Below are 13,674 nucleotides of genomic sequence, written 5' to 3'. Positions count from 1 at the left end.
CGAATTCCTAACCTCGTGATTCACCCACCTTGGCCTCCCAAAGTGCTAAGATTACAGGCGTGACCCACCGCGCCTGGCCTGTTTTCTATTTTTATACCTACTCTCTTATTCTCGGCATCACCTACACACAACTATGCCCTCCCCGATGGAAGCCTCAGTAGTCCACAAGACATTTAGCCACTACATCAGTCTCTTCTGTTTCTGCAGAGGCAGGGTCTCGCTCTTCGCCCAGTCTAGAGTGCTGGAGCACAATCACGGCTGACTGCAGTGTCAAACTCCTGGGCTCAAGTGATCCTCCTGCCTCAGCCTCCTCAGTAGCTGGGACTATGGGCGTGCACCACTATGCTCAGCTCATTTTCCTATTTTTAAAAATTTCGGAGAAACGAAGTCTCGCTGTGCTGCCCAAGCTGCTCTCAAATACCTGGCCTCGAGTGACCCTCCCGCCTCAGCCTCCCCAAGTGCTGGGATTACAGGCCTGAGCCACTGTGCCCAGCTCAGATCAATCTTTTGAATGGCATTTTCACAGACAACAAAAAAGTCCTCTAATGACTCGGTATTATATTTTACTGTGAATCTAAGTTTCTCCCTGGGTTTTACAATTTCTCATTCCCTAACAACACATTTATCTCCCACTATTCCTCAAGGTATAGCTTGGATTACCCCCTTTTCGCCACCCCAACTACCTCCAAGAGTTTATTCTTGCTACTTAAGCCTCAGACAATCCCCATTCTCTTTGCTGGGGCCTAGATTCAGGGTCCGGGCCAGGCGTTTTGTCAGTGAAGCCTTACTCACGCCAGTGTTACCCAGCGTCGTCTGTGATGACATTTTCACTAGTGCCAAAACCAAAAAAATAAGGACAAGTTAAGCGGAGTTTTCATAAAACTCAACTAATTTTAAGTGGCTGTTCTTTGTTCTCGTGTTGTCTTTCCTGCTTTTTTCATGTTAAAATGAAAAAAAATGAGAGAGAACAAAAATTAGTGCTAGAGCAGTGACTTGGCAAAATAAAATTTCGCCAATATTATACTGATGGCCACATGTACATAAATGTTTTGACTGCTCTGGGAATTACAACCCTAACCATCAATGATCAGCTCCCTCTTTTTAATCCTATTTACTTTAAGAATCATATAGTTTATATTCAATTGCTTCCCATACAGGTGGCTTTGTTCCCAGCTAAGTGCCTCTGAGGGAGGAACCCCATCTCCCATCCATTCATCCATCTATTCATTCATTCATTCATTTTCTGAGATGGGGTCTCGCTCTGTACTCAGGCTAGAATGCAGTGGTATGAACACAGCTCACTGCAGTCTTGAACTCTTGGGCTCCAGTGATTCTCCAACCACAGCCTCCTGAGTACCTGGGACTACAGGCGGGCACCACCACACCTAATTGTTTAATTTCTTGTAGCGACAAGGTCTCACTATGTTGCCTAGGCTGGTCTCAAACTGAGCGGAAGTGATCCTCCTGCTCAGCCTCCCAACGTGCTGTGCCACTTTCAAGGCCACTGGACCAGAGCCACTGATCGTCAATTCTAATACAAATGTAGGATATCTTCAAATTTTCATTGAAGGAAAAAAAATTACATTTCATTTATATCAACAGACTTGAATGCCAAAAATGTTAGGCTCATACAGATCTGAACTCCAATCCATTGTCTGCTACTGAAACAAATACTTTTTTCCAATCTTGCTCAATGCATTTATGCATACAAAACACGCATACATGTTTCCACTATTCAGACACCATTAAAGGATCGAATGACTTCCTCCTATGGGAAAACCATCTAAAGCAACAAAACACATTTGAGCACCCATCAGCTGTGCCTTTTGGCTTTGAAGGTGGGAACTGATCTCCAATAAACTGACAATCCTGAGGTAAGTTTTCAAAACACCTGTTTGCTTAAAATCAGGACGTTATCATTCATCTTCTACAATTTCACTAAATTTAAAATAAATGACAAAATCATGTGAACTGTTTGCCATCGGAAGTGTGACAGAATTCAGATCATATCCCAAACCTGGCGGGTGAGGCAGGGCTGTTGTGGCAGAAACAACTGTCCCTCCTATGAGGCACAACTGAGCCCCAAGGACAAGGGGCTGATGGCCACCTACTCTGCCAGCACCAAACACTCATACTATCTGTGTGATCCTGTCTAGTCCAGAAAGCTCTTTGTTTGTTTTTGGTTTTTGAGACGGAGTCTCGCTCTGTTGCCAGGCTGGAGTGCAGTGGCATGATCTCGGCTCACTGCAACCTCCACCTCCCAGGTTCAAGGAATCCTCCTGCCTCAGCCTCCCAAGTAGCTGGGACTACAGGCACGCGCCACCACGCCCAGCTAATTTTTTGTATTTTTAGTAGAGGCAGAGTTTCACCATGTCGGCAGGCTGGTCTCGATCTCCTGACCTCATGATCTGCCCGCCTCCAAAGTGCTGAGATGACAAACAGGAGCCACCGCGCCCGGCCCAAAAAGCTCTTCTATATATATTATTCTCTTCTTATTCTCATAGGATGAGGAACAAGGACGCACAGGGCAAATGGGCTTTTTCCTAATTCATGGGTGAAGGAATCTCTACTCCACCCCATCCCACTCTATATTAGTGCAACATCATCATAGCTCTTTGCAGAGCCTGAAATTAAACCTTCTCTTTATTTGCATTATTCTTAATGCCTAGCTCCACTGAAGCAAGCACTCTGTCTTTTATGATGAACCACTATATCCCCAGAGGCTGAAACAGTGCCTGGCACACACAGCTGACTTTCAACATATTTGCTAGATGGCATTAGGCAATGACCTTATTTTTAACTGTGTAACTAACTCAAGAGAAGACAGAGGTTGTCTTCTCAACTGTTACATTCCTAGCATGGAGCACAGGGCCTGGCAGAAATTAGTGCTTGATCAATGTTTGCTGAAATAAATGAATAATTGCCTGCTTGAATGAATGTATGAAAACAACTGCTTTGCAAGAGCCACAATGCGATGTGTCTGACTCCTCTGCCACGTTCCACAAGGAGTCGAGCGCCTGGAAGCTTTGCACACTACTGCCTGGCAGATCTGGTTCTTCAGAAATAAAATAGATATATATATTCTGTAGGTTCAAAGCAGAAGTATTATTATAATGTGGGAGAAATAAAGCAATAAAGTACATGTCAAAACACAAGTACTAAAGTCCAGAGGGCATTTGGACCTTTTTATCTGAACAAAGCTCTCATTAAGGAACCATCATTTTTACAGCTTAAAGAGATGATCTTCAAGGATCTGTTACACCATCACATTCTAAGAAAACCTATAATTGGAGATCATTCTCTTTCTTTTTTTTTTTTGAGCCAGAGTCTCATTCTGTCACCCAGGCTGGAGTGCAATGGTGTGATCTCGGCTCACTGCAACCTCCGCCTCCTGGGCTCAAGCAATTTTCCTGCCTCACCCTTCTGAATAGCTGGGATTACAGGCATGCGCCACCATGCCCAGCTTTAATTTTTGTATTTTTAGTAGAGACGGGGTTTCACCATGTTGGCCAGGATAGTCTCGATCTCCTGACCTCGTGATCCACCCACCTTGGCCTCCCAAAGTGCTGGGATTACAGGCGTGAGCCACGGCGCCCAGCCCTATTTTTTAATTTTAACATGAAAACGTTATTTTTCCCAACACCCTAGATCTCCCACACAGAATCTGCAGCCCCTGAAGCAGGAGCTCTTCCCGGGCAGAAAAAGAAGACAGGCCCCACACAGGAAGCAACTGCCAAACTATTGTTTTCTTTTATTCGGTTTCTTCTGAAGTATTATAGGCTAACCACCTTTGCTTTGGAAGATAAGAAAAGTGCTCAGTAAAGTCTGTCTCTATAGGACAATTTCTATCTCCAGGTCATGTTTCTATCTAAAATAAACCCAGTGGAATGTTTTACAGCAGAACAAGGCCAAGGCCAGGCTCAGTGGCTCTCGCCTGTAATCCTAGCACTTTGGGAGGCTGAGGCAGGAAGATTCCTTGAGCCCAGGAGTTTGAGACCACCCCTGAGTAACATAATAAGACACTGTATCTTAAAAAATAATAATAATAATTAAAAATTAGCCAGGTTCCATGGTATGCACCTGTGCTCCCAGCTACTCAGGAGTCTGAGGCGGGAGAACTGCTCAAACCCAAGAGTTTAATGAGCTATGACTACACCACTGCACTCCAGCCTGAGCAACGGAGTGAGACACCATCTCTTTAAAAAAATAAATACATAAGAAGAAAGGAAAAAAAAGTAATCGAAAGGAATAGCAAAAGAAAGTAATGTCAGAATTTTCTCTCTGTGTTCTACCAAATGAGGTAGTAGTAGTATTATTATTTTGTAGAGATAGGGTCTCACTGTGTTGCCCAGGCTGGTCTCAAACTCCTGATCTAAGCAATCCTTCTGCCTCAGCCTTGCGGAGTGCTGGGATTACAGGTGTGAGCCGACATGTCCAACCGAGGCAGTATTAATTCAACACATGGAAAGGTCAACAGAAAATCCGAAGGTGGCCAGGCATGGTGGCTTACCAGCACTTTGGGAGGTGGAGGCAGATGGATCACCTGAGGTCAGGAGTTCCAGACCAGCTTGGCCAACGTGGTAAAACCCTGTCTCTACTGAAAAAAAAAAAAAAATAGCCAGGCATGGTGGAGGACACCTGTAATCCCAGCTATTTGGGAGGCTGAGGCAGGAGAATCACTTGAACCCTGGAGGAGGAGGTTGCAGTGAGCTGAGATCACGGCACTGCACTCAAGTCTGGGTAACAGAATGAAACTCCGTCTCCAAAAAAAAAAAAAACAAGAAATACACAAAATCTTCTAAAACAAAGTGCCTTATAATTTCTTTCCTGTTTATCATTTTATGGTGCTACTTCCATAACACTGAAGTATTTAATGGTAGTATTTTGCCTGGTTTTATCATAAAAGCCATTATAATTATTTGGCTAATCATTATTCACAGCACAGTATGAATCAGGGTAAAATCATTATGCTCAATTTGATTGAGCACAGAAGAAAAATAGAAGCTCAGAGAGATTTAGCAACTGCTCAAGGTGACCTGGCAATGTTAGTGACGGAGATAAGAACTGATCCATCTCCTAAATGAAAACCATATCATTCACTGGCTCACACTACTTCATCGACAACTAAGCATTAAGAATGAAAAACTATGTCACGACATTAAAAGTTTCCAGTCAGTGTAGCCAACAACAGATCCATAAGATCATTTAAAACTTTGAAAAAAAAAAGCTGTACGGTGGCACACACTTGTAATCCCAGCACTTTGGGAGGCCAAGGTGGGTGGATCACGAGGTCAGGAGTTCCAGACCAGCCTGGCCAACATAGTGAAACCCTGTCTCTACTAAAAATACAAAGATTAGGCAGGCATGGTGGCACATGGAGGCAGGAAAATTGCTTGAACCCAGGAGGCAGAGATTGTGGTGAGCTGAGATCACGCCACTGCACTCCAGCCTAGGCGACAAAGTAAGACTCCATCTCAAAAAAGAAAAAAAAAAAAAGGTAAGAAACAGGGCTGGGCATGGTGGCTCATGCCTGTAATCCAGTACTTTGGGAGGCCAAGATGGGCAGATCACTCAAGGTCAAGAGTTCAAGATCAACCTGGCCAACATAGTGAAAGCCCATCTTTGCTAAAAATACAAAAATTCACCAGGCGTGATGGTGTTTCTAATCCCAGCTACTCAGGTGGCTGAGGCAAGATAATCACTTGAACTAGGAGTCAGAGGTTGTAGTGAGCCAAGATGGCACTACTGCACTCCAGCCTGGGCAACAGAGCAAGACTGTTCTGTAGAGGAATATATAATGACATGACATGACAATATATTCAGTTTGAAAAAAGATTATATTCCTGATATTCTCTATTAAAAGGAAAAGGGGGCTAGACACAGTGGTTCCTGCCTGATTACCCAGCACTTTGGGAGGCCAGGGTAAGTGGATCCCTTGAGCCCAGGGGTTCGAGACCAGCCTGGGCAACATATGGAGACCCTGTCTCTACAAAAAATTTTAAAAATTAGCTGGATATGGTAGTTTATGCCTTTAGTTCCAGCTACTAGGGAGGCTGAAAGGGAGGCTGAAAGTAGGAGGATCACTTAAGTCCAGGAGTTGAAGGCTGTAGTGAGCCAGGAATTCAAGGCTGTACCACTGTACTCCAGCCTGGATGACCGAGAGAGACGAAGATGAAGATGAGGAAGAAGAAGAAAGGAGGAGGAAAAGGAGACAGGAATTCAAGGCTGCACCACTGTACTCCAGCCTGGGTGACAGAAAGAGACGAAAATGAAGATGAAGAGGAGGAGGAGGAGGAGGAGGGAGGAGAAGGAAATGTAGGGGGAAGGGGAAGGAGAAAAAGCTCTATGGAGAAATGGCTGATTCTAGGACTGGGACACGTGATATACAAGAGCATCTTCATTACAGAAGGTAGTGAAGGGCAAAAAAAATCTGGCCAGGCACAGTAGCTCACACCTGTAATCCTAGCACTTTGGGAGGCTGCGGCAGATGGATCACTTGAGGCCGGGAGTTCAAGACCAGCCTGGACAACACGGCAAAACCCGTCTCTACTAAACATACCAAAAAAAAAAAAAAAATTAGCCAGGTGTGGCACGGCCTGCAGTCCCAGCTACTTGGGAGGCTAAGGCACATGAATCACTTGAACCCAGGAGGCGGAGGTTGCAGTGAGCCAAGATTGTGCTGCTGCACTCTAGCCTGGGAAACAGAGTAGCACTCTGTCTAAAAATAAAAATATAAATAAATCCCACTGTATTGCTGGGGGTACATCAGAGAGACACCAGAGCCAACTGAGAGAGCTCCCACTGGCCAAAGCTAGAACATTTTGAGCAGTAAAACAAATAAAATAGTCCTGGGTTATAACCCAAACTAAAAAATCAATCTCTATGAGTCCATACTGACATTAAGGAATGACTAAGTAAATGAATAATGCGGGGGGCAGGGGAAGAGCCAAATCCCATGTGCAAAAGACTCTAAATAAATGACTCAGATGTTCTACCATCAAGGTGGAGTGGCGTCACTCCCTACTCCGTTCTTTCTTTCTTTTTTTTCCCTTGAAACAGGGTCTCACTGTGTTTCCCAAGCTGGAATGCAATGGCACAATCACAGCTCACTGCAGCCTCAACCTTTTGGGTGAGTGATCCTCCTACGTAGCTTCCAAAGTAGCTGGGACCACAGGTGTGTATCACCATACCTGGCTGATTTTTTATTTTTTATAGAGATGGGGTCTAAGTATGTTGCCCAGGCTGGTCTTGAATCCTGGGCTCAAGTGATCCTATAGCCACAGCCTACTAAAGTGCTGGGATTACAGGTGTGGGCCACCACACCCAGCCCCTGCTCCTTATGTATGGGCTGCGCGTAGTGACTTCCTTCCAAAGAGTCCAGTATAGAAAGAGGGAAAAATGAGTAACTTTACAGTGGAGAAACCTGATGAACACCACCTCAGCCAGGTGATCGAGGTCAACATCAACAGTGACAAGTCATGCTGATATTAACAGCATGTAATTTTCATAGGATGTCATAAGAATGGTACTGCACTTCTGTGGTCTTCCTCCCAAAATGTATAACCCCATTCTAATCATGTCACCAATATCAGATGATGCCACTGAAGGAACATTCTACAAATACCCGATCAGTGCTTCTTACAGCTGTCAAGGTCATCGAAAACCAGGAAAGTCTAAGAAACTGTCACAGCCAAGAGCAGCCTATGGAAACATGACAACTAAATGTAATGTCCTATCCTGGATGGGATCCTGAAACAGAACATATCATCAGATAAAAACTGAGAGTGAAAGCATGAACTTCAGTTAATAACAGTATATTAAAATTGGTTCGGCCAGGCACGATGGCTCACGCCTGTAATCCCAGCACTTCGGGAGGCTGAGGCAGGTGGATCACCTGAGGTCAGGAGTTCCAGACCAGCCTGACCAAGATTAGGTGAAACCCCATCTCTACTAAAAATACAAAAATTAGTCAGATGTGGTGGCAGGCACCAGTAGTCCCAGCTACTCGGGAGGCTGAGACAGAATTGCTTGAACCCCAAAGGCAGAGGTTGCAGTGAGCTGCCATTGAGCCACTGGACTCCAGCCTGGGCGACTGAGCAAGACTCCATCTCAAAAATAAATAAATAAATAAAAATTGGTTCATTAACTGCAACAAATGTACTGTACTCATGTGAGATGTTGTTAATTGGGGAATCTGGACATGTATGTATGTGTGTATACATGTGTGTGCACGTGTGTGTATGTGTACAGGTAACATGGGAACTGTCTGTCCTACCTTTGCAATAATTCTGTAAGTCTAAAATTGTTCTAAAAAATAAAGTCTATAATAAAACAACAACAAGAAAAGGTTACAAAACAGTGACAGTGTAAACTCTTTCATAAAATTGTGTGTATATGGATAAATGAGTATTTAACAGTCTGGAGTGATGTCAACTAACACGGTATTATTTATTTTCTTTTCTCATAATAGGTTATGGTATAACTTTTTTTCTTTTCCCCTGGTTGTAATCTTTAACTTTTCTGCAAAGAATGATGATATGAAAAACATTTATGAGAAAAACAAAAGCTTATTTTTTATATTAAAATATTGGTGACTTTGTAAAAAAAGGATTAAGCTGACAGTAGCTAGGATTCGTATCCACTTCTAACCACAGTCACTGGTGCTCCGTCTGGTTGCACTTTCGATTCTCTGTTCAGACTATTAATATGTCATTTGTGGTTTTCACCATCAGGCAACTCCAAAGGGCTGAATATGGAATTTTTCCATGTTGATGCATAATATGCTACAGAAGACAGAAGCAAATAAAAAAGAAATGTTGCTAACCACAGAAAAACATAAAGTTTTGAAGACTCAAGATACGATTTTCAAAAATGAATTCACAAATAAAACAGCTGTTACAGAGCCCTGAAAGTCTTCATTCTGTTTCTCGGTTAATTGCTTCGCTATCTGAAATCTTGTGGCTTTTCACGTCTTTATTAAAAAAAAAAAGTGGCACCAAATTGAGAGCTTAATTTCACACTTCCAACTTGAATAAAACTGACAGATAATTAGGTTGTGAGACCGACAGACTGAACACATGCTGCAGACTGCCCCTTCCTTGCCACACCAATAGGAACGACAAAATAGATATTTAAGATAAACATATAAACAGCTCTGCTCACAAAAGGAATCCTTAAAACAGGTGTCCTCAAACCACTCTCTGCCCCGTGAAGCAAAGCTTCATCGGTATTTACAGCTCTCATACCACCTTAGCTCCGCCTCCTGTCAGATCAGCCATGTGGCATTTGATTCTCAAGAGCACAAACCCTATTTTGAACTGCGCATGTGAGGGATCTAGGTTGTGTGCTCATTATGAGAATCTAATGCCTGATGATCTGTCATTGTCTCCAACCACCCCCATATGGGACCGTCTAGTTGCAGGAAAACAAGCTCAGGGCTCCCACTGATTCTGCATGATGGTAAGTTGTAGAATTATTTCATTATGTATTACAATGTAATAATAATAGAAATAAAGTGCACAATAAATGGAATGTGCTTGAATCATCCCAAAACCATCTCCCCCACCCCATCCATGGAGAAATGGCCTTCCATGAAACTGGTCTCCAGTGCCAAGAAGGCTGGGGATTGCTGCCCTAAAAGATGGAAAGCAAAGGAGCAGAGGGAAATCTTCGCTACTGACAGATGACACCGCCACACTCAGGCAACTGCCACTGCATGAGGCAGGACCAACCCTTGGGGCAAGCTTCCCGGGTGGGAAGCCAGGAAGCTGAGGCCCAGGAGAGGCCACTAGAGTGATGCTTCAGGCAGGACATGTGAGCTGCCATAGCAGCTTCGCTTGGGCGCCTCATTGCTTGTCCCTGCCCACCCCACAACGGAAGCAATGAGCTGGGGCCAGGCTCTTCCTCCATCTGCAAGACTGAGTATAGAAGCCTGGCTCTGGGACACAGGGCCACGTTCTGGGCAGGATGGCAAGTGACTGCAGAACACATCATGTCCAGTGCATAGGATGAGTCCCTCCTGCAGTTCATCCCCAGCTTCTGCCCCCAGCTCCACAGAGAAATCCCAGCTGCAAGAATGAACACAGAACCAGGAACCATCCAACATTTACAGGAAGTCGCACCATGAAAGAAAGAAATAAACTCAATAAAAGTGTTTCCTTGTAAAACAGACTACATACTCTTTCCAAACACACATGGAATTTAGAAAAGCTGACTACATACTAAGCTACAAAAGAGACTTTCACAAATCTCCCAAATTGATAAACAGTCTGCATTTGTTCGCTAAATGTAACCCAAAAAATCCTCACTAAATTTACATCCTAAATAAATCCACACATCTGGAAATTTTAAAATAGTTTTAAATAACTCTCGGATTAAAGAGAAAGTTAAAGTAGAAATGAGAAACTATTTGTATCAAATGAAAATAAAAATACCCTATATTAAAATGCAGGCTTAAATTCATGCACTAAAACCCAGAAAAACTAAAAATGAATAACCTACACTTTCAACTCAAGGATGAATAAACAAAGCAGAAAGAAGGAATTAATAAAGATAATAGCACATATTAATGAAAGGGGAAACAACTGTCAATCAAACCAGAAGCCAGTTCTTTTAAAAGACTAGCTTTAAAAAAAAGAAGAAGAAATCTTTCTGTTTGTTTTGAGATGGAGTCTCGCTCTGTTGCCCAAGCTGGAGTGCATGGCGCAACCTTGGCTCACCGCAACTTCCACCTCCTGGGTTCAAGCGATTCTCCTGCCCCAGCCTCCCGAGTAGCAGGGATTACAGGCGACCACCACCACCCTGGCTATTTTTTTTTAATTATTTTTTTACTTTTAGTGGAGACGGGGTTTCACCATGTTAGCCAGGATGGTCTCAATCTCCGGACCTCATTATCTACCCACCTCAGCCTTCCAAAGTGCTGGGATTACAGGCGTGAGCCACCGCACCTGGCCTAAGAACAAATCTTTTTAAGTAAGCTCAAGAAAAAGAAAAAAGGCACAGATACCCCCAAATAAAGACAAAGGAGGAAATAAAACCACAAGGATCAATTTTATAAATCCTAACAGTGCACCACAGAGGCCCAACTTTAAACTAATAGCTAGAATGAAACATTTTCTAAGAACATATAAATTGCCCGAAACAGGCCCAAGTAGTGAAACCCTGACCAATGGCTGTTAAGTTGAAATGATAATCAAAAATCTACCCATAGAAACAAGGCACTAAACTTACATAGTTTTACAGGAAAACACTATCAAGATTTCAAGGTACAGATAATTCCCACCTCATAAAAACTGTTCCCACCATCTAAAAAAAGAATGAGAAGCCATCCCAACTGAGTTTGATGAGACCGACATTGAAACCAGGACACTACAACAAAAGAAGCAAAACGCCAGGCTACGGTAGAGTCCCGCAGTGCTCCCCACGTCTCCCTTTCCTTTCCTTCTGGGAAAAGGTAGACTGTACTTCTCTGCTCCCTGCAAGGGACCATTTGAGTGAAGGGCTTCTAGCAAAAGTGCTGTGTGTCACTTCTGGAACTCAGAGCAGGTAAGAGATCTCCCCAGCACTTTGAGAGGCTGAAGCAGGCGGATCACGAGGTCAAGAGTTCAAGACCATCCTGGCCAATATGGTGAAATCCATCCCTACTAAAAACACACACACAAAAAATTAGCTGGGCATGGTGGCATGTGTGTAGTCCCACCACTTGTGAGGCTGAGGCAGGAAAATCGCTAGAACCCAGGAGGCGAAGGTAGCAGTGAGTTGTGATCATGCCACTGCACTCCAGCCTGGGCGACAGAGCAAGACTCTGTCTCCCCCACAAAAAAAGAGAGTGATCTCCAAGCCTCACTGAATCTTGAAGCCCCAGAACCCCTATCAGCCTTAATATCTGAATGACTGGGCGACAAACAGCTCCCCCGACCCCCAAATCACTATAAACATGTGCAAAAATTAAATCATAGTTACCTGGGGCAATGGTCAGGGACTGGGCAGATATAGCACAGGAAAAAGACCAGGCTTGGAAGAGGTAGACGAGGGGGCCATTAGCCTAACATTTTTGTCTTTCCACAAAGAGAATGCATTTATATATTGCTTCCTAATTAAAAATAAATCTTGGGCCAGGTACGTGGTTCACATCTATAATCCCAACACTTTGAGAGGCAGAGGCAGGAAGATCACTTGAAGCCAAGAGTTTGAGACCAGTCCAGGCAACATAGCAAGATCCCATCTCAACTAAAAATACTGTTTTAAGTTAGCTGGGCATGGTGACACACATCTGTTAGTTCCAGCTCCTGGAGAGGCTGAAGTGGGGATGTCACTGTAGAACATTCACGTAACAAGGGTTTGTGCAGACATGTATTTAATTCTCTTGAGGATTCTGCCTAGAGGTAGAATGGCTACATCACATAGGAACTCTATGTTCAACATTTTGGGGAACTGACAAAGTGTTTTCCAAAGTGGCTACGTAATTTTACATTCCCACCAGCAATACATAAAGGTTCCAGTTTCTCCACATTCTAGCCACCACTTAATATGATCTCACTTTGTTATTGTTGTTTTTGACAGAGTCTTGCTCTGTCACCCAGGCCAGAGTGCAGTGGCGCAATCTCAGCTTACTGCAATCTCTGCCTCCCAAGTTCAAGCAATTCTCCTGCCTCAGCCTCCCAAGTAGCTGGGATTACAGGCACATGCCACCAAGCCTGGGTAATTTTTGTATTTTTAGTAGAGACAAGTTTTGCCATGTTAACCACGCTGGTCTCGAACTCCTAACATCAGGTGATCTGCCCACCTTGGCCTCCCAAAGTGTTGGGATTACAGGCATGAGCCACCGCACCTGGCCTGATCTCATTTTTTTCTTTTAGCCATCTAGTGAGTCTGAGGATTATCTCACTGTGGTTTTGATTGGCATGTCTCTGATGACTTTGATGCTAAGCATCTTTTCAGGGCTTACTGGCCATGTGGTATGCCTTCTTTGGAGAAATGTCTATTCAGATCTTTACCCATGTATTAAACTGAGTTACTTGTTTTTTCATTGTAAAGTTGTAAGGGCTCTTTGTATATTCTAGAGACAGGACCCTTTTCAAACATAATTTGCAAACATTTTCTCCCATTCTGTGAGTTTTCTTTTTCTTCAAGAGTCCTTTGAAGTACAGAAGCTTTTAATTTTGATGAAATCTAATTAATCTATTTTTCTTTTGTTGCCTGCGCTTTGGTTGTCATAGCTAAGATTCCATGTCTAGACCAAAGCAATTAAGATTTATTCCTACATTTTCTCCTAATAGTTCTTGAGGAGGAGCCCAACTTCACTCTTTTGCATATGTATACCCACTTGTCCCGGGCCATTTGTTGAAAAGACAATTTCCCCTATCAAATTATCTTGTCATCATGGTTGAAAATCAACTGACCAGCCGGGCGCAGTGGCTCAAGCCTGTAATCCAGCACTTTGGGAGGCCGAGGCAGGTGGATCACGAGGTCAAGAGATCGAGACCATCCTGGTCAACATGGTGAAACCCCGTCTCTACTAAAAATACAAAAAATTAGCTGGACATGGTGGCGCGTGCCTGTAATCTCAGCCACTCAGGAGGCTGAGGCAGGAGAATTGCCTGAACCCAGGAGGCGGAGGTTGCAGTGAGCTGAGATCACGCCATTGCACTCCAGCCTGGGTAACAAGAGCAAAAC

General features: G+C 43.7%; 1 protein-coding gene and 1 long non-coding RNA gene across 9 annotated transcripts in view; one reads left to right on the top strand and one right to left on the bottom strand.

Moving 5' to 3' along the window:
- Positions 1–13,674, bottom strand: part of SMURF1 (SMAD specific E3 ubiquitin protein ligase 1) — a 121,780-nt gene that overhangs the window by 38,813 nt on the left and 69,293 nt on the right. The gene's annotated exons all lie outside the window — the stretch shown is intronic.
- On the top strand, positions 7,050–8,902 carry LOC128930276 (uncharacterized). The gene is made up of 2 exons (XR_008478134.2): positions 7,050–7,129; positions 8,733–8,902. It is a non-coding gene; the product is annotated as an uncharacterized LOC128930276 (long non-coding RNA).

The sequence above is a fragment of the Callithrix jacchus genome, chromosome 2, assembly GCF_049354715.1.
Source record: "Callithrix jacchus isolate 240 chromosome 2, calJac240_pri, whole genome shotgun sequence".
Classification (NCBI taxonomy): Eukaryota; Metazoa; Chordata; class Mammalia; order Primates; family Cebidae; genus Callithrix; species Callithrix jacchus.
The sequence above is the reverse complement of the archived record's forward strand: the minus strand, read 5'-3'. Positions and strand labels throughout refer to the sequence as shown.